We start from the raw sequence: 21,358 nt of genomic DNA, 5'->3' as shown, positions 1-21,358 counted from the left end.
GTATTCTCTGGATCAGTGAGTCTGTTGCTGTTTTGTAAATAAGTTTATTTTGTCATATTTTTGATTCCATATGTAAATGATATCATATGGCATTATCTTTCTCTTTCTGACTTACTTCACCTAATATGATAATCTCTAAGTCCATCTAATCAACATCTAGCTGTCTTTCTCTTTTGATTCTTCCCCATTAGAGACATTTTGAAAAATGATGTTTTCTGGTTATCATAGCCACTGTAACAAATCAGACCCTTTAAAACACATCACCTTCAAAAAATGAATCAGGGAATTCCCCAGAAGTCCAGTGATTAGGGCTCCTTGCTGTCATCACTGGGGACCTTGGGTTCGATCCCTGGTTGAAGAACTAAAATCCCACAAGCACTGTGGTCAAAAAAAAAAAAAGGAAAAAAAGAATCAAAATAAATTACTCTCTTCTTGGTGAATAAATTCACCAAAGACATTTATTTATTTGTTGCATAACTATTCCTATAATCAAAACCAACTAGTAATACTATTCTCTCTGTATCAATTTCTTTCAACAACCTATCTTAAATAAATATTAAATCAAATATACTTAAATAAAAAGAAAAAAGATAAAGCAAGGGTGATCTTCAAGATCCTCCTGTAGCCTCCTCAATAGCCTCCTGTAGCTCTAAATAAATAAACACATACATAAATAAATATTTTTAAAGCAAATTTTAAAATGTGCACAAACTATGTTCATCATAGGGTTATTTACATTTTAAGTGGAAACGATGTCTATGTTTAAAATTTAAAATAGGAGGTAATAAAATAAATTACAATACTTTCACAAGATGGGATATTATACAGACAAAACTACGTCAAAAGGTTTTTTAATGACGTTGGAAATGCAAATGAAAAATAGGTAGTAGTGGCAAGATTAATACATATATGCTTGACTTGTTAGAAAAATTGTACATAGAGAACCACTGGAAAAGATACATGAATATATTAACCAAAAAGACGATAACAAATGATAAACCATCACGACCTAAGAATGTTTCTACTTAGCTTTCAGCCTGGCATTGTGAATTGGACTTGTTCCAGGGAGAGATGTGGCTGAACTAGGGCCTCTTGGTTCCCTGGACCTCTAAAAAAGGAGGTGCCGTTTGGGACGGTTTTGCATACCCATCCCTGAGTGCTATTAAGAGCAATACTGGGTAAACATGGCTGCTGTTACAAAACACAATGAAAATCAACTGTGGCCATTTAAGTTTATTAACCAGCAGTCAAGGAACTGGATTTTTAGAATCAGGAAGAGCTTTCTGTTTGTTTGGGGTGAGTGTGCTGGGGGGTAGGGAGAGATGGAAGAGTGGGGGTAGGTGAGGGGGCTGGTGAGAGTTGAAGGGTAAGAATACACACACACACACACACACACACACACGCACACACATATTAGTTTCCTGGAAAGTCATAGTAGTCAGTGTTTCAGACTCACATATATCAGAATTCCCTTGAGTCTTGGATAAAATGCAGATTCTCAGGCCCAGGCTCACATTTACTGAATTAGTCTTTGGGATGGCCTAATAACCTGAATTTTAAACAACCTTTCAAATGAGACCAACTAAACCAAAAAAACTGTTTTCAGAGTAGCCAGAAGTTCCTATGTGTGAAAACCTCATGTTCCTTCTGTTCTCTGCACACATGTTCATTTTCCCAACATTTTCCTGGGCATCTATGTTGACAGATAAAGGTCACTGAAGAAGCCCCAGATAGCTGAGTTGAACTTTAGTGTGAACAGAAAGTAATCTCACCCATCAGGCCTTCAGGCAATTTTATTAGCAGTGGGAGAAAAAAGAGATCTTCATGAAGCCCTGCATTTATGTCACTTGCTCCATTTCCCATCAGTGATGGTTATTACTTCAATTTCAGCCCTGTGGCCTCCAGTTTTTTAAATTCTATCCTTTTAAATATCAACAGTACCAAATGTTATATTGACAGTTTGGGGAGAAGGTTCAACTCTGTATTGTTTTTCTTTCTTTCAATGCTCTTTATTCTGATTTTCTTCCTTTATTTTCCCATTAAAATTGTTTACATATTTTCCACTTATTAGAGAATAATCAATATACTTTCTAACTTTTTCCTTTTTAGGCTTAAAATAGAATCGATTTCATTATACACACAATTAATGCTCAATATTAGGACTGCAAGCCCATTTGGTCTCCCTCTCCCTCTTGGGACAAGGCTGATCCCCCCTGAAGGTTTATAAATGGGCCCGCTGCAGTTTGCAGGTGCAGTCATTTTGTTGGAGCCCCAGTCAAGATTTACATATGCAAATACTGTGTGGATGTGCCCAAACTGAGTAATTGTGCATGCAAATAGGTGATTAAATAGACAATTACCAAATCTGCATGAATGAAGGGAAGTTGTGCATACTCAAAAAGCAGGGGGCACCTGAACATTATGCAAGCAGGCGGCTTTCCTTAAAGCCTGTGAAAACTTGGCCATTGGCACTTCAGAGTTGCATAAACCCCAGAGCAAGCCAGGGTGTCAAATTGCACAAGTGGAATTTACTCTTTGACCTCAGCTGCCGTGGTAATGACAGGAACTCTGACAAGGTCATCTTCAGGAAATACCATGGCAGGGGTGGATTTTTTTTTTCATTTTCTTTCTAAATACTAGATTTAAAGCAGAAATTTAAACTCAGTATTCTTTTATGATTGGTGGTAAGAAATGAGTTTCGGATACTTCGATATGCTCACTCAAGCCAGTCAAAGCATGTTGTTGTTCAGCAGGTACTGAGAATCAATCCAAGTTAAGGCTTCCCCAATGGCTCATCAGTCAAGAATCCACTTGCAATACAGGCGTGGGAGCTACAGGTTCGATCCCTGGGTTGGGAAGTTCCCCTGGAGGAGGAAATGACAACCCAGTCCAGTGTTCTTGCCTGGGAAATCCCATGGACAGAGGAGCCGGGGCAGACTACAGCCCATAGGGTTGGAAGGAGTCTGACGCAACAGAGTACACACACACAAACTACCATACCACAGTGGATGCAATTTGGCGATGCTCTTTCCCACAACTGCGTTGCCAAAATTGAGAGAGGGGCTTATTTGATCTTACGTAGCAGTTTTTCGTTTGTCTTTGCAAACTAAAGAAAAACACTTGGTTTTAATTGTTCGTCTCTTCACAGTTTAAGGTCTCATGGCTCTACCTCCCACATCACAGTGATGGATGGTGTTGTCAGCAGAGTAGGTCAATGAGAAATGAGTTCACATAACTGGGGGGCTTTTCTGACAAAAGATTAGTGGTGATGCCTAGACTAGACCAGTAGGAGCCAGAGAATCGGAGGCAGTGACAGAATGCTGACTGCTGAAATTCTCATACTTTTTACCAAGATATTTCATCTCTAGGATATTCTACTAGGATTTTATCCACATTCAATTTTATATCAGTTGTTTAGAGTCTTTTACTTTACAAAGAAGGAGTGATGTAAGTAGAGATCATAACATCAATTACTCAGTTCAATCAATAAACCAGTTAAGTGAAATAATTTCTTTACTTAGCACCTGTCAGGAGGAGGTTTCAAAACAGTTTCACTGAGGGTTAGAAGTGAATGGAATTAACCCTGTTACACAGAAGAGGTAGTAAGTTCCCTGTGTAGACCATCAGTTCAGTTCAGTCTCTCAGTCATGTACGGCTCTTTGTGACCCCACGGACTGCAGCACTTCCCTATCTATCACCAACTCCCGGAGCTTGCTCAAACTCATGTCCATCTAGTAGGTGATGCCATCCAACTGTCTCATCCTCTGTTGTCCTCTTCTCTTCCTGCCCTCAATCTTTCCCAGCATCAGGGTGTTTTCCAATGAGTTCGTTCACATCATGTGGCCAGAGTATTGGAGCTTCAGCTTCATCATCTGTCCTTCTGGTGACTGTTCAAGATTGATCTCCTTTAGGATGGACTAGTTTAATCTCCTTGCTGTCCGAGGGGCTCTCGAGAGTCTTCTCCAACACCACAGTTCAAAAGCATCAATTCTTCCATCAGGGAGTCCCATAAGGCATGCAGATGTGGAGGCGCTCCTGGCAGAGGAGATGCTCAGCCCTTAACTTCCATAAGGACTCCTGCAGTGTTCTCTGCCCTATGGGTGAGTTAGAAGCTAAACAAGGATGCCTCCAGACCTGCAGATCACACACACACAGTCCATTTGTCCAGGAATGCATTCAGTGGAGAAACTTAGTTCACCAGTTTAGTCTCAGGAGCCAAAGAAAGCTGACCGCTTTACCAAGAATAAATGGAATTGTCAATTCTTCACTTTCACAAATATCTAAATACCTTTTTCACCTATTAATAAAAAACCTGTGACACAAATACTGCAAAGCAATATATCTGTATGTGTACACACATATATGTATATGTGTATAAAATATACATACATATTTATAGATATATGTGTGTATGTTTTCATAATAATATTAAAATAGTATTTATCTTTTTCACTCTAGTGACATTTTCATTATCGCTAAAAAAGCACATTCTCCTTCCTTTAACTCCTGACAGACCCCTCAATCAGTTTGAGCCTCCTCATTCCCTTATGCACCCCTCAGTAAATCGTTGGTGATGATTTTGGCAAGTTCAGGCATAAATGGCATTCTCATGGGAAAAAATAAAATAAATTAAAAAAATTAAAAACCCATGTGAGTAAAATTGCTGATGCCCCAGTAGGAATCAGGGCTTCCCTGGTGGCTCAGCTGGTAAAGAATCTACCAGCAATGCAGCAGACTCCAGTTTGATTCCTGGGTTAGGAAGAGCCTCTGGAGAAGGGAATAGCCAGCCACTCCAGTATTCTGGACTAGAGAATTCCGTGGACTATATAGTCCATGGGGTCACAAAGAGTTGGACATGACTGAGTGACTTTCACTTCACTAGTAGAAATCAAGTCAGTGCCACCGGTGGTTATTATATACTTCAATGTCAGGCACTCATTAAAAAAAGTAAACCCTGCTTGCCCAATTTCACTTAAGAATGTCCTTGAGGAAACATAAAATATGCGTTCATTTTATTAATCTTTACCTTTGAGTACGTGTCTTCTTAATAGTCTGGGTGATAAAATGATAAGTCTACTTAAGGCACTTCTAAGCTGCTTACAAAGGTATGTTGGTTGCCCTGAGGAAAAGCACTGGTGTGTTAGTTTCAGTTGCAAGCTGAACTAGATACTTTTTCCGTGAAACATACTTTAACTTGAAAGAATGACTAACAGACAAACTGGTTATTCAGAAATAGATATTTTGCAGACATTTTTTGAAAGTAAAGTGAGCCCGTCACTTAAAGGAAAATAGCTGATGGTATTTGTTAACAAGAATAAAATGAAGCTATCAAGCAAAAATTAGAATTTTGAAAACCTGTAATCCACCACTCTGAGTTTAACAGCTTCCAGTATTTAGAGATGTTTCTGATGGAATCTGTGGTTAATATAGTTGGATAGAATTTTTGAGATTGTAAAATGAAGTGTATTAATCTCAAAAGCAACATAATTCCATAGTTTGCCAATATTTTCCAAATGACCAGTGCATGATGCTATCAAGTTATTCATGGATAAAAGATCCATACAAAGTGTCAGGTAGAAAAATATATTTTAATGTTATAGAGTTCAAAATATTTATTGATATGGGTTTTGACTTCACATTACAATTAACTTTTAAGAAACTGTTAGCTGTCAAATTTTGGTCTAGTGTCAAAGAAGAATAGTCACAATTATCTAGAAAATCTGTTAAAAGAATCCTCCTCCTTCCAATTATATATCTCTATGAGATCTGATTTTTTTCATAAACTTGTACCAAAACGACATATCATAACAGACTCCATCTGCCTTCTACTAAGCCAGACAATAAAGAAACTTGCAAAAAGTAAAATATTCCTTTCTTCTCATTCATTGTTTCAGAAAAAAATAGTCATTTTTAGACATCACTGGCTGTCCAGTGATTAAAAATATGATATTTATGTTATGTAATAAGTTTATTATTGTTCTTTAAAAATATATAATAAATAAATATCTTTAAATTTTTGCATTGATTTCAAATGAAATCCATATAAATAAATCCCCTTTGAGGTTCTCAACAATTATTAAAAGTATAAAAGTGTCCTGAAATCAAAAAAGTTTTTAGAATTGCCAATTAAAAAGTGATGATTTGTAAACTTATTTTTAACATCAGAACTCTGTCCTTAAGGGAAATTTTATGTAAAAGTTGATGCAGCCATGAAACTAAAAGACATGTGCTCCTTGAAGGAAAAAGCTATGACAAACCTAGACAGCATATTAAAAAGCAGAGACATCACTTTGCCAGCAAAGGTGCATATAGTCAAAGCTACGTTTTTTCCAGCAATCCTGTATGGATATGAGAGCTGGACCATAAAGAATGCTGAGCGCTGAAGAATTGATGCGTTTGAACTGTGGTGTTAGAGAAGACTTTTGAGAGTCCCTTGGAGATCAAACCAGTCAATACAAAAGAAAATCAATCCTAAATATTCACTGGAGGGACTGATGCTGAGGCTGAAGCTCCAATACTTTGGCCACCTGATGCAAAGAGCTGGCTCATTGGAAAAGACCCTGATGCTGGGAAAGGCTGAGGAGAAGGGGACCACAGAGGATGAGATGGTTGGATGGCATCATCAATGGACATGAGTTTGAGCAAACTCCAGGAGATAGTGAAGGTCAGGGTAGCCTGGCGTTTTGCATTACATGGGATCGCAAAGAGCTGGACTTGGTGACTGAAAAACAACAATAATTTACAAAAAAAAAAAAATCAGAGTTTCTCTGGGTAAATGTGGGAAAAGGACCCAAAGGCACTCCTATTTTGCCCCTTCTCTGTCCCCTCCTGCCCACCCTTGCACACTCACTCAGTCATGTCCAACTGTTTGTGACCCCATGGACCACAGCCCACCAGGCTCCTCTTTCTATGGGATTTTCCAGGCAAGAATACTGGAATGGGTTGCCATTTCTTCCTTTAGGGAATCTTCCTGACCCAGGGATCAAACCTGAATCTCCCAAGTCTGTATTGGCAGGTGGATTCTGTACTACTAAGCCACCCAGGGAGCCCACCCACCCTGTGCCTCTCTGTAATCCCAGAATGAAATATCTGTGCAGAAGCATCAGTGGATGTATCCTGCTATGCGTGCTAAGCCCACTTGTGCACCTGAGAAGCCCTCACTCAGAGATGTATCAGGCAGCAGGAATGCGGCACCCCGGGCTTTGGAGGTGGAGAATGATGGGAGGGTGAACCGTTAAGATGAATGATGCTGCTAAGTCACTTCAGCCGTGTCTGACTCTTCAGGCGACCCCCTGGACTGCAGCCCACCAGGCTCCTCCGCCCATGGGATTTTCCAGGCAAGAGTACTGGAGTGGGGTGCCATTGCCTTCTCCGAGATGAATGATGGGGGAGTTGCAAAGGAGACTGTAGATGTGAATACCTCTTCTCGCCTCTTCTGTTTCCTTTCAGTCCATCAGATGGCAAGCACTCAGGAGTTGGGAGATCTCTTACTTAAAAATACTTAGCTCATGTCCACTGAGCTCTTAACTCTGTGTGGAATCACTGGTGAAGACACCCCAAAATGATTCATTTTCTTTATGAAGAGACAGCGGTGTCTTAGTGTAAGTTGTATACAAGAGCATTCTTGGCACATTCTTTCCTCTGAGTTATCAGTGTTGAGATTGGGCAACTAAAGATTAACTTCCTCCCAAAGTGTGGGATAAAATATCATTTTGAAAGACCAGGGAATGGAACACAATACAGAAACACTCAGAAGACTGAAATAATAGTAACTACCCTAGGGATGAGGAGAATTCTTCCAGGTGGTTCTGTGTTCTGGGCAGATAGTAGTGGTCAGAGCATAGTATTGCCAGAAAAAGGAAGTCACGTCTTTATATTTAGCTCTGACCTCTGTCCTGTTATCTAGAAACCACAATCTCTTACTCTGGGCCTTTTACTTAGTTCTCTCAAATTTAACTTGCTCCTGACTCACTATAACATTCCTTCTGGATGTGTGTCCTGTGGTCGTGCCTGCTTTGGTGTTCGCCGCCAAGGAGTTTGGGCCTTTGGGCCTTTGGATGCTTACAGGGCTCTGAGCCTTTAGACTGCCACCTGGAGCCCAAAGCAGCCTGTGTGCCAGCTCTTGTGTGCAGGTCTGGCTGACCTGAAGGGTGGTGTCACCTCTGATTTTATTGGCTTCTCAGATGGCTCAAGCTGTGAAGAATCCGCCTGCCAATGCAAGAGATCCAAGTTCAATCCCTGGGTTGGGAAGATCCCATGGAGGAGGAAATGGCAACCCGCTCCAGTATTCTTGCCTGGAGAACCCATGAACAAAGGAGCCTAGTGGGCTACAGTCCATGGCGTTGCACAGAGTCGGACATGACTGAGCACCAAGCACATCAGCGCTATAGCATTCCTTCAGGATGTGTATCCTATGTCAGGACGTCATCATCGTTCACTCTCAATAAATTCAGATCCCCTGGAGTCTTGATGACAAAGGTTTAACACCCTTGGAGTCAACAGCTGTCATCAGGAGGCTATTCAACGTTCAAAGCTCCCTTTCCAGGTGGAAAGAATACACCAGAATTATTGCTACATATGCCCCTCCCATCTCCCTTAAGCCTCAGGCTTGGCACCCAGAATTCTGAGTCCAGACAGGTTTAACAGAGTAGGAACACAATACAGACCCAGGGTAGCAGCTTTAGAGGGAGTTGTGCCAAGTAGCAGCAGCAACGCCATTGCATTTGGGACTCATCTTTAAGACAAACGAAAATCCTCACTGCTCCTAACTGTCCAGAGGTGCCTATGCTGGACATTTTATAAATCCAATTTTCAAGCCTCACACTGATTCTCCAGACTAGTCAGATTAAATCCTTCTAATAAAATCCTTTCTTCATTCATAACCAGAGTCAGTTTTTCTTTCTTTCTTTCTTTTTGGTTTGTCTGATTTATTCTTAGATTTTATTTTTAACTTTTTATTTTGTGTTGGGATAGTAATGGACATTTCCTTCTCCCCGAGAAGGAAATGGCAACCCACTCCAGTATTCTTGCCTGGAGAATCCCATGGAGGGAGGAGCCTGGTAGGCTACAGTCCACAGGGTCACAAAGAGTCAGACATGACTGAGCGACTGAACTGAACTGATAGCCAATTAACAATGTTGTGATAGTTTCAGGTAAACATGGAAGAAACTCAGTCATACATATACATGTATCCATTCTCCCCCAAACCCCACCTGCTCTCTCATCTAGGCTGCCGCATAACTCTGAGCAGAGTTCTGTGTGTTATACAGTCCTTGTTGGTTATCCATTTTAAACATAGCAGAGAGAGTCAATTTTTCTTAATTGCAGTTAAAATTTCTTGAATTATGTATGTCCTACGCCCTATTTCCTTTTTCCTTTATCTTTTCAATTTCTTGCCTCCAGATCTAATTTATCTACCCCAGTTTGAGCCCTTACCTTCTGAACAAATGTCGTTGCTTCTCTGACTCAACCTGTCCCCACTCCAAACCAACCACTCTCCAAAGATCTTATCAGAATATTTATTCTCCTGTTGGGGAACAAAAGTGACCAGATCTTCACGTCTCCTTTTGCCGACAGAAAAATATTTGGACACCTACGTACCACTCAAGGTCTTTTAATCTATACTCTGATATCCAGGACACAGCTCCTTGGCAACGGGAGCCAATTTAAAATTATCTTGGTAGCCTGAGGACCTAGCACATTTCCGGCAAAGAGAAAGACCCAATGTTGTTGTCGTTCAGTTGCTCAGTTGTGTCCATCTCTTTATGACCCCATGGACTGCAGCACTCCAGGCTTCCCTGTCCTTCATTATGTTTGAAATGGATGAAGGAATGAATGACTTGTTTTTTCACTCAGAAACTTTGTGAACTAGACACAATTAGTTGCCACTTTGTTGCTGTTGTTCAGTCACTAAGTAGTGTCCCACTCTTTGCCACCCCATGGACTGCAACACATCAGGCTCCTCTGTCTTCCTCTGTTTCCCAGAGTTTGCTCAAACTCACGTCCATTGAGTCAGTGAAGCTATCTAATCATCTCATCTTCTGTTGTTCCCTTCTCCTCCTGGCTTCAATCTTTCCCAACATCAGGGTCTTTTCCAATGAGTCAGTTTTTCCCATCAGATGGCCAAAATATTAGAGTTTCAGCTTCAGCATCAGTCCTGCCAATGAATATTCAGGAATGATTTCAGGATTGCCACTGGACACAAATATTATTTCCCAAACTTTCTGTAGAAAAATTGCTATCTTTTTATACATATGACAAAGTCTATACAATGTATATTATGAGGGGATTTTGCCTCACAGTACTTCGTTTGTGTTGCTAGTATCACTTATCGCAATGTGTTATGAATCTGCTTGACTTATCCAATAATACATCAGCTCTCCCAGGTCAAGAGACATGTTTTATTCATCTTTGGACCCTTAATATTTAAACATGAAATAGATGTTTCATAAATCCTTGTTGAACTTGCCTCCCAGCGAGGAAGTGTGTGGTTAGAGGGAAGTGAATGAGTTCTTCTTGACAAAAATTTCACTTTTCAAACTGCTAGAAAGCTTTCAAAATTTCAACTTTAAATATGATGTTTGCTGTAGGATTTTTGGTGGACCCACATTTACCAGATGAAGGACTCTACTTTTTGTTCCTTGTTGCTTGAGATGATGACCTTGAGGGATTAATATCTGCATACATGTAACCTTGACCTCAACATTTCCTCCCACCCTAGACAACACAGCTGTTGGGCCGTGGTACTCATACTGTAAGTTGCACAAAGTTGAAATAAAATCTCCAAACTATTTATCATAATAAACAGGGTTCTAAAGTCTCTGTAGAAAATTCTGAAAGAATACCAGACCACCTGACCTGCCTCTTGAGAAACCTGTATGCAGGTCAGGAAGCAACAGTTAGAACTGGACATGGAACAACAGACTGGTTCCAAATAGGAAAAGGAGTACGTCAAGGCTGTATGTTGTCACCCTGCTTATTTAACTTATATGCAGAGTACATCATCAGAAATGCTGGGCTGGGAGAAGCACAAGCTGGAATCAAGAGTGCCGGGAGAAATATCAATAGCCTCAGATATGCAGATGACACCACCCTTATGGCAGAAAGTGAAGAGGAACTAAAAAGCCTCTTGATGAAAGTGAAAGAGGAGAGTGAAAAAGTTGGCTTAAATCTCAACATTCAGAAAACGAAGATTATGGCATCTGGTCCCATCACTTCATGGGAAATAGATGGGGAAACAGTGGAAACAGTGTCAGACTTTATTTTTGGGGCTCCAAAATCACTGCAGATGTTGACTGAAGCCATGAAATTAAAAGACACTTACTCTTTGAAAGAAAAGTTATGACCAACCTACATAGCATATTCAAAAGCAGAGACATTACTTTGCAAACAAAGGTCCGTCTAGTCAAGGCTATGGTTTTTCCTATGGATGTGAGAGTTGGACTGTGAAGAAAGCTGAGCACTGAAGAATTGATGCTTTTGAACTGTGGTGTTGGAGAAGACTCTTGAGAGTCCCTTGGACTGCAAGGAGATCCAACCAGTCCATTCTAAAGGAGATCAGTCCTGGGTGTTCTTTGGAAGGAATGATGCTGAACCTGAAACTCCAGTATTTTGGCCACCTCATGCAGAGTTGACTCATTGGAAAAGACTCTGATGCTGGGAGGGATTGAGGGCAGGAGGAGAAGGGGACGACAGAGGATGAGATGGCTGGATGGCATCGACTCAATGGACATGAGTCTGAGTGAACTCCGTGAGCTGGTGATGGACAGGGAGACCTGGCGTGCTGCAATTCATGGGGTTGCAAAGAGTCAGACACGACTGAATGACTGAACTGAACTGAAAGTCTCTGAATATCTCTATAATTATCTTCAGTGAAACCTCCTTATTAAATTTTAAACGCTTTTCATTTTGATTCCTGTCACGTAAAACGAGTGGATAAGAATGAAGCCTGGGAAAATTATGAAGTTGTTAATCCTGTTTATGTTCATTCAGCATGGAGTTTGGGCTTAAGAGGCGTAGTGTGTGTAGAGGAGGTAATTGAAACATCTTTGTGAACGAAACCCAATAGTAATTAACAGATGCTCTGGCTTGTTTGCCTTTGGCTGGGAAAGGGAGAGGGGTCAACCACAGGCAACGCATATTTTATCTTATTTTTAAATGTGGCCAACTGTGAAAGGTTTAGTATGCTTATTAACTTTTCTGCATAAGCCAAGTGAGGACTTTTACTTAACTCTTTTGTTGTATAATGAGACTAAGATAGACTGAGCAAGGTAAACATTTCCAGTTGTATGGATTGGTTTCCAGGGGTTATCAACCCATCTTGGAGATCCTCACTTACGAGTATTTCTCTCAGGTCCTGTAGCTCCCTTTTCTAGGGGTGTCTCAATCAGAAGAGCTGTGCCATGAAGGCACAAGAGGCATGGACAAAGAGCCCCCTGGGCATTCCAAGCAGTGATATTACTCATCCATCTTTCCATTTAGACAAATGAAAGATCACAGTCCTATGAGAAAAGGCAGCCACAGCCACATAATGCTTTGTGCACAAAGCAAATTACTAGTTTCCTGTGATCTTTCTGACAAGTAAATTACCGCAGAAAATAGCATAGATGCGAACACAATGACAAAAAAAAAAAAAAAATGCAGAGACTTGGTCCTTCAAAGGAGTTGTTAGACCTCTGATAAAATCATTTCTAAAGAACTCCAGAACCTCACCCCACCCCCATGGGAAGAGGATTTTGTTTTCCCCTTCAACTTCCCATAGCATATATTAGAAAAAAAAAAAAAAATTATGTGAGTGGCAGAGTTGGAAGTGGATTTCTCAATGATCAAATATCCTTTCTTTGTGATCAAGAAGGTGTTTAAGAAGACAGGAGAGGAACTAGCAACAGGAACTGCTGCGCCCACAATCAGATCATCCTAGCTTGGCACTGAGGACTACAAGGATGGAGTATGTTCTGTGTGAGGAAGGGAAGTCTCTGAGAAAAGTAAAGACTTTTCATATATACGCACATCTTAATAGTTTTTGACTCTACCTATTATTTTTGTTCAATATGTGTGAGTGCTCAGTAGTAACCAACTCTTTGTGACCCCACGGACTGTAGCACACCAGGGCCCTTTGTCCAAGGAATTTTCCAGGCAAGAATATTGGAGTGGGTTGCCATTTCCTCTATCTCCTGTGTTTGCAGGTGGATTCTTTACCACTGTGCTACCTGGGAAGCCCCTTTTGTTCAATAAAAAAAACATAAATGTTAATCATTTTTTATATGAAATAAAGCAAAGCTATCATATTAGAATTTGTTTCTCTTTGCCTATTCAAAATCCAAACTCTAAAACACCCTTTAAAGTTTCTATGAAGCCCCAGGCAGAACAATAAAATGTTTCTTTCATGCATGCTCACTTGTGTCTGACTCTGCAACTTCATGGACTGTAGCCTACCAGGCTCTCTGTCCATGGAATTTTCCAGGCAAGAATACTAAAGTGGGTTGCCATTTTCCACTCCATTGGATCTACCCAAATCAGGGATCGAACCTGCGTCTCCTATATTGGCAGGAGGATTCTTTACCACTGAGCCACCTGGGAAAACTCTTAATATTTATTAGCTAAGTCAAATAGACCAGAGTAAGTGAAGGCATTGAAGATAATGGAAGCAATAAGCAAATCACAAATATCGTGAATTTTTGAGCTTCAGTTTCATCCAAGAAATAGCTTGAAGGTGACAGACTTCATAAAATTGTAGAGTAAAATAAGGTTTTTAGCAAGACTTAGTGACATAAAATTATCTACCCAACACTTAAAACATTGCACGGTGGTGCTGACACTGGAATCCAACATTGCAGTCTGTTGAATTTCCCCCTACTAAAGTAGAAATTTCTTCCAGAAAATCTTACAGCAGGGTGCTAGAGCCAATAAAGCACCGAACAGAAAGTCCTGCTCCTAATCCAGCTTAAAACTGATATTTTATTGTATGATCTTGGGCAAGGGTCATAATAAACTTTTTCAAGACCAGTATCATAACTTTATATTAAAAAATATAAATCACTTTTGCTCATGTAATCAAAACCTCAGAAAGTAGAGCTCATCCAAATAGGCTAGTGAAGCACATATTAAGCGGATTAAACACATGGACAGGGACTTTCCTGGTGGTCCAGTGGCTAAGACTCCCTACTCCCAGTGAAGTAGGCCAGGGTTCAATCCCTTTACAGGGAGTTACATCCCACAGGCTGCAACTAAAAGATTCTGAGTGCCACAAAGAAGAGCGAAGATCCCAAGTACTCCTATTAAGATCTAAATTAGCCAAATACATTCATTATTACATATTCTTTAAAAAAAGAAACCCATGAACATAAAATGCTAAAGTCTTTTCCAAAGCTGGTGGCCTCTGAGATCCTGAGTGATTGACAGCAATTCCTCCTTATTGTACTGCCTCAGTTTCCATTTTCTTATCACAATCAGTGATAAGAAAAACATTGAGTTCCCTTTCAAGGTCTTAGTAAAACTGACCTAAGGGCACAAAAATCTTTGCTAGCTGTTAAGACACCAAACAGAATGTGGTCCACTGGAGAAGGGAATGGCAAACCACTTCAGTATTCTTGTCTTGAGAACCCTATGAACAGTATGAAAAGGCAAAATGATAGGATACTGAAAGAGGAACTCCCCAGGTCGGTAGGTACCCAATATGCTACTGGAGATCAGTGGAGAAATAACTCCAGAAAGAATGAAGGGATGGAGCCAATACAAAAACAATACCCAGCTGTGGATGTGACTGGTGATACAAGCAAGGTCCAATGCTGTAAAGAGCAATATTGCATAGGAACCTGGAATGTCAGGTCCATGAATCAAGGCAAATTGGAAGCGGTCAAACAAGAGACAGCAAGAGTGAACGTCGACATTTTAGGAATCAGTGAACTAAAATGGACTGGAACGGGTGAGTTTAATTCAGCTGACCATTATTTCTACTACTATGGGCAGGAATCCCTTAGAAGAAATGGAGTAGTCATCATGATAACAAAAGAGTCCAAAATGCAGTACTTGGATGCAATCTCAAAAATGACAGAATGATCTCTGTTCATTTCCAAGGCAAACCATTCAATATCACGGTAATCCAAGTCTATGCCCCAATCAGTAATGCTGAAGAAGCTGAAGTTCAATGGTTCTATGAAGACCTACAAGACCTTTTAGAACTAACACCCAAAAGAGATGTCCTTCTCATTAGAGGGGACTGGAAGGCAAAAGTAGAAAGTCAAGAAACACCTGGAATAACAGGCAAATTTGGCCTTGGAATACGGAATGAAGCAGGACAAAGGTTAATAGAATTGTTAGGTAGGTAGAACAGGGAAAAGGAGTCCAAAATGGTGGTGGCTAAAAAAAAAAAGGAAGGTCAAAGGAAGGTCCGAGGACCAGAGTGAAGACTTCAGGTAGAAGAAACAGCACTCCTGACTAAGCCCAATTTGCATAGGGCAGGCCCAGGTGGAGGAAAACATATAAAAGGAGGAGCCAAAGCGCGCTCTCTCTCTCTCTTCTTCTCCCGCGTGCATGCGCTTTTTCTCTCTCTCTCCCTCTCTCCTCTCCCACGCACTCCTCCACCCTCTTCCCTTCAAATTTTGGGTTGCCATGCCCTCACACTGAGGATGGATTCTCCTGCTATCTTCTAAATAAAATAGAGCTGTAACACTGATTTGCCTAAGAGCTATAACACGGTTTGTCCAAGACCCGAGAATTGTGATGTGCCGAGGGCTCTAATGTCTGTTGCTCCAAATCTTTGTTGTGATGAGACAAAGAACCAGGGAACATACACTCGCATGACAGAATTTTGCCAAGAGAATGCACTGGTCATAGCAAACACCCTCTTCCAACAACACAAGAGAAGACTCTACACATGGACATCACCAGATGGTCAACACCGAAATCAGATTGATTATATTCTTTGCAGCCAAAGATGGAGAAGCTCTATACAGTCAACAAAAACAAGACCAGGAGCTGACTGTGGCTCAGATTATGAGCTCCTTATTGCCAATTTTAGACTTAAATTGAAGAAAGTAGGGAAAACCGCTAGACCATTCAGGAATGACCGAAATCAAATCCCTTATTATTATACAGTGAAGTGAGAAATAGATTTAAGGGCCTAGATCTGATAGATAGAGTGCCTGATGAACTATGGACTGAGGTTCGTGACATTGTACAGGAGACAGGGATCAAGACCATCCCCATGGAAAAGAAATGCAAAAAAGCAAAATGGCTGTCTGAGGAGGCCTTACAAATAGCTGTGAAAAGAAGAGAAACGAAAAGCAAAGGAGAAAAGGAAAGGTATAAGCATCTGAATGCAGAGTTCCAGAGAATAGCAAGAGGAGATAAGAAAGCCTTCCTCAGCGATCAATGAAAAGAAATAGAGGAAAACAATAGAATGGGAAAGACTAGAGAGCTCTTCAAGAAAATTAAGAGATACCAAGGGAACATTTCATGCAAAGATGGGTTCAATAAAGGACAGAAATAGTATGGACCTAACAAAGCAGAAGATATTAAGAAGAGGTGGCATGAATACACAGAAGAACTCTACAAAAAAGATCTTCACTACCAAGATAATCACGATAATGTGATCACTCACCTAGAGCAGACATCCTGGAATGTGAAGTCAAGTGGGCCTTGGAAAGCATCATTATGAACAAAGCTAGTGGAGGTGATGGAATTCCAGTTGAGCTATTTCAAATCCTGAAAGATGATGCTGTGAAAGTGCTGCGCTCAATATGCCAGCAAATTTGGAAAACTCAGCAGTGGCCACAGGACTGGAAAAGGTCAGTTTTCATTCCAATCCCAAAGAAAGGCAATGCCAAAGAATGCTCAAACTACTGCACAATTGCACTCATCTCACACACTAGTAAAGTAATGCTCAAAATTCTCCAAGCCAGGCTTCAGCAATACATGAACCGTGAACTTCCTGATGTTCAAGCTGGTTTTAGAAAAGGCAGAGGAACCAGAGATCAAATTGCCAACATCTGCTGGATCATCAAAAAAGCAAGAGAGTTCCAGAAAAACATTTATTTCTGCTTTCTTGACTATGCCAAAGCCTTTGACTGTGGATCACAATAAACTGCGGAAAACTCTTCAAGAGATGGGACTACCAGACCACCTGACCTGCCTCTTGAGAAACCTGTATGCAGGTCAGGAAACAACAGTTAGAACTGGACATGGAACAACAGACTGGTTCCAAATAGGAAAAGGAGTACGTCAAGGCTGTGTATTGTCACCCTGCTTATTTAACTTCTATGCAGAGTACACCATGAGAAACGCTGGGCTGGAAGAAGCACAAGCTGGAATCAAGATTACTGGGAGAAATATCAATAACCTCAGATATGCAGATGACACCACCCTTATGGCAGAAAGTGAAGAGGAACTAAAAAGCCTCTTGATGAAAGTGAAAGAGGAGAGTGAAAAAGTTGGCTTAAAGCTCAACATTCAGAAAATGAAGATCATGGCATCCGGTCCCATCACTTCATGGGAAATAGATGGGGAAACAGTGGAAACAGTGGACCACATTTAAGAGTTTCTTGTCTAAACAAGCAATATTCAAATTGAGACATGTATAAATTTAGGGATACAGAAAAACTTTTCCTGAGGTACTCAGGAGTCTGCTGTGGTCCAGGTGTGGGTTAGAAAAGTATTTACAGATATGATGCAGAATGAAAGAAGAATGAAGTTTATTAGAGTGGGAGATGCTGTTAGATCATCAGGCCAGCTCAAGGGAGAATCAACATTGAACAGGAGTCCTTAGTCCACTTTTATACCCAGGGTACAAGGATTGGGATAAGAGTCTTGCGGGTCATTTGCTGATTGGATGAGGTACATATACTGGGTGGTGGGAAGAGTAAGGCAAATACCTTCTCCCTATGGGAAAATTAAAAGAGGCTTATTCCTTGGAAGAAAAGTTAATGCTAACCTACACAGCATATTAAAAAGCAGAGACATTACTTTGCCAACAAAGGTCTGTCTAGTCAAAGCTATGGTTTTTCCAGTGTAAGAGCTGGATTATAAAGAAAGCTGAGCATCAAAGAATTGATGCTTTTGAACTGTGGTGTTGGAGAAGACTCTTGAGAGTCCCTTGGACTGCAAGGAGATCCAACCAGTCCAACCTAAAGGAGATCAGTCCTGGTTGTTCATTGGAAGGACTGATGTTGAAGCTGAAACTCCAAATCTTTGGCCACCTGATGTGAAGAACTGACTCATTTGAAAAGACCCTGATGCTTGGAGGGATTGGGGAAGGATGAGAAGGGGACGACAGAGGATGAGATGGTTGGATGGCATCACGGACTCAATGGACATGAGTTTGAGTAAACTCTGGGAGTTGGTGATGGACAGGGATGTCTGGCGTACTGTAGTCCATGGGGTCGCAGGGAGTGGACACAACTGAGCGACTGAACTGAACTGATGGGGTAGGAGGGGAGACAGGTTATACTGCTCAGGAGGACCTGAAATCCATTAATAGTTACAACACGGGGGATGGAAGGACGATAAGGGTCTGGTTTTTCTGTTCCTGCATTCCAAGACCCTCCTTGGTTTTCTCTGCTCTTTCATCCTTGGGTCACCACAGAGTTGATAATTTTAATGGGATCAAAGTTTCAGGTCTTCAAATTTTCTATTACTCTTTCCTTATAATAAAGAAATTTATCTGAGAATTCATCAATGGTTCTACTTTTCTAAACCTCCTTTTGTGATTGATCTCTCACTTTGCAAGAGAAAAACCACAGGTATTCCCATCAGGAAAAATTCAAAGACTTGAGTGAGATTACTATTAGAAAATTCCTTCCATTTTTAATCTACTTATTTATGTGAATAAGGTTTCTTGTGTGTGTTTAGTCACTCAGTCGTGTCCAACTCTTTGTGACCCTTTGGACTGTAGCTTCCCAGTTTCCTCTGTCCATGGGATTTCCCAGGTAAGAATACTGGAACGAGTTGCCATTTCCTCCTCCAGGGGATCTTCCTGATCCAGGGATCTAACCCATGTGTCCTGTGTCTCCTGTATTACTAGCGGATTCTTTACCCGCTGAGCTGTCTGGGAAGCCCATTTCAGTACGTAAGGTTTCTTAATGCTTCTGCTTATTTAAGCAAAATAGGAATAGTTTTAAGGCTGAACTCTATCTTACTCTAGCTTCAGTTCAGTTCAGTTCAATTCAGTCGCTCAGTCGTGTCCAACTCTTTGCTACCCCATGAACCGAAGCCCACCAGGCCTCCCTGTCCATCACCAACTCCCGGAGTTCACCAAAACTCATGTGCATCTAGTCAGTGATGCCATCCAACCATCTCATCCTCTGTTGTTCCCTTCTTCTCCTGCCCCCAATCCCTCCCAGCATCAGGGTCTTTTCCAATCAGTCAACTCTTCACATGAGTTGGCCAAATGTTTATTCATGAATCCAAGAACCAATAAAAAAAGACCTCCTACTCCTACTCCAATAAAAAAAAGACCTACCAATAAAATAAAGACCTACTCCTTCTTATTAAGTGATTTCTTTCAAATTTTTTTTTCCTTTGTGTTTTTTAATCTGTTTATTGAGTATTAATCTGTTCAATATTTTAATGTATGTATTTTGTTTACAGTTGTGTATAAAAACTAATTGTAATAATAACTAAATCTAGAAAAATGTTTAAACTATGGCCTGTGATTACCAAAAATAAAATTTCAATATATAAATATTTATCATGGCATACAATATGGTAAGATTATGAATAAGATTTTTTCAGATATAAATATATTAGGATAGGATACCGTGAAAAAATAAAATGGAAATATTTGGTAAAGGGAAAATGAAACAATGAACGATTTCATACTGTTAATGCAAAAGTCACTGTACAGTTCTAAAACAGATGAGAGTGGATGTCAACTTGGTAAGGTATTTTAACTATTTGGATACATTTTAAATGGTAACTAATATTTTTATTTTAAAAAGTCTTTTTTTACATTATGACACAAACTTCATGGTTTGCTACTGAAATTTAAGAATTTAAGTAGGGTTTCTCTTGTGGCTCAAAGTTAAAGAATCTGCCTGCAAAGCAGGAGACCCGGTGTCAATCCTAGGGTCAGGAAGACCCCCTGGAGAAGGGAAGGCAACCCATTCCAGTATTCTTGCTGGAAAAGTCCATTGACGGAGGAACCTGGTGGGCTACAGTCCATGAATTCACAAAAATCGCACACGACTGAGCAACTAACTAAATTTCAAGGTAAAAATCGTATTTCTGCCTAAAATATACGATCGTGTTTGCATGTTTTTCCCCACACTTACTTAACGAGGTGCTTCAACAAATTTGAAGACCACTGTTTTTGATTGGGCTTGTAGCCAGGATAAACTGGTTTCTCTGAATCAATCATTATTGATGTTATTAATGTTCATTACTCAAATAACTTTCTCAAGGTTTGATAGCTGACTCGAGTGAGGACATCCCTGGGACCCTTGGGGATTGCAAGGGGCTCACCTGTGTGGTTTAGTGAGGCTTCTCATCCTAACTTTGACATCTCAGAAGTTATTCTTTCAAGTTTCCATATACCCCCTCTCCACAGGCATGTGAGAATGAAAGTAAAAGCCACATTCCACAAAACATTAAAACATTTAATAGATCAGAACTGATGCTTACTGTGAGAAAAAAAGAGAAGGAAGGGAAAGACAAATGCATCATTCTTCCGAAAGGCAGTAAGTTTCCATCAAAAGCTATGAACCAAGAACAGGCGTATAAAGACCATAGATTGATTGTCTTCAGTATTTAAGGATGATGATTTGGGCAGTGATCCTATGGCTTGTAGGAGGGCTGGGCTTTGAATTTTGAGGTGACCGTGGCTATACGCAGTGTCACTGGAATGTTATTAGAAACCTGAGCAGGCTGGAGAATTTGGCATCTTAGATGTGTATTCTTTCTCTTATTTCTACCCTCCTATAGTCCCCAATTCCTGATTGCTATGTGCTGGTTCAGTCACCTGCCAACATATTCAGTTTTCTCAGGACTGGTTAAAACTTGTCTCTAAGGTCCCACTAGTGGTAAAGAATCCGCCTGCCAATGCAGGAGACACAAGAGATGTGGGTTCAATTCCTGGGTCAGGAAGATCCCCTGAGGAGAGCTTGGCAACCCACTCCAGTATTCTTGCCTGGAGAGTCTCATGGACAGAGGAGCCTGGCAGGCTACAGTCCGTGGGGTCCCAAAGAGTAAGACACAACTGAAGCGACTTAGTAAACACAAGATTCCACTAGCTAAAATGTCTCTTGATTTCCAAGTTGTGCTTGAGAGTGTCCCCAAGGCATTTCTCTGGCTTTCCTTGCTTATCATGAACACCAATCACCTCACCACACAAAAGTTTACTGGGGCTACAAAGCCAGGGTCAAAG

This window comes from Ovis canadensis, chromosome 2 (assembly GCF_042477335.2).
Source record: "Ovis canadensis isolate MfBH-ARS-UI-01 breed Bighorn chromosome 2, ARS-UI_OviCan_v2, whole genome shotgun sequence".
Lineage (NCBI taxonomy): Eukaryota > Metazoa > Chordata > Mammalia > Artiodactyla > Bovidae > Ovis > Ovis canadensis.
The sequence above is the reverse complement of the archived record's forward strand: the minus strand, read 5'-3'. Positions refer to the sequence as shown.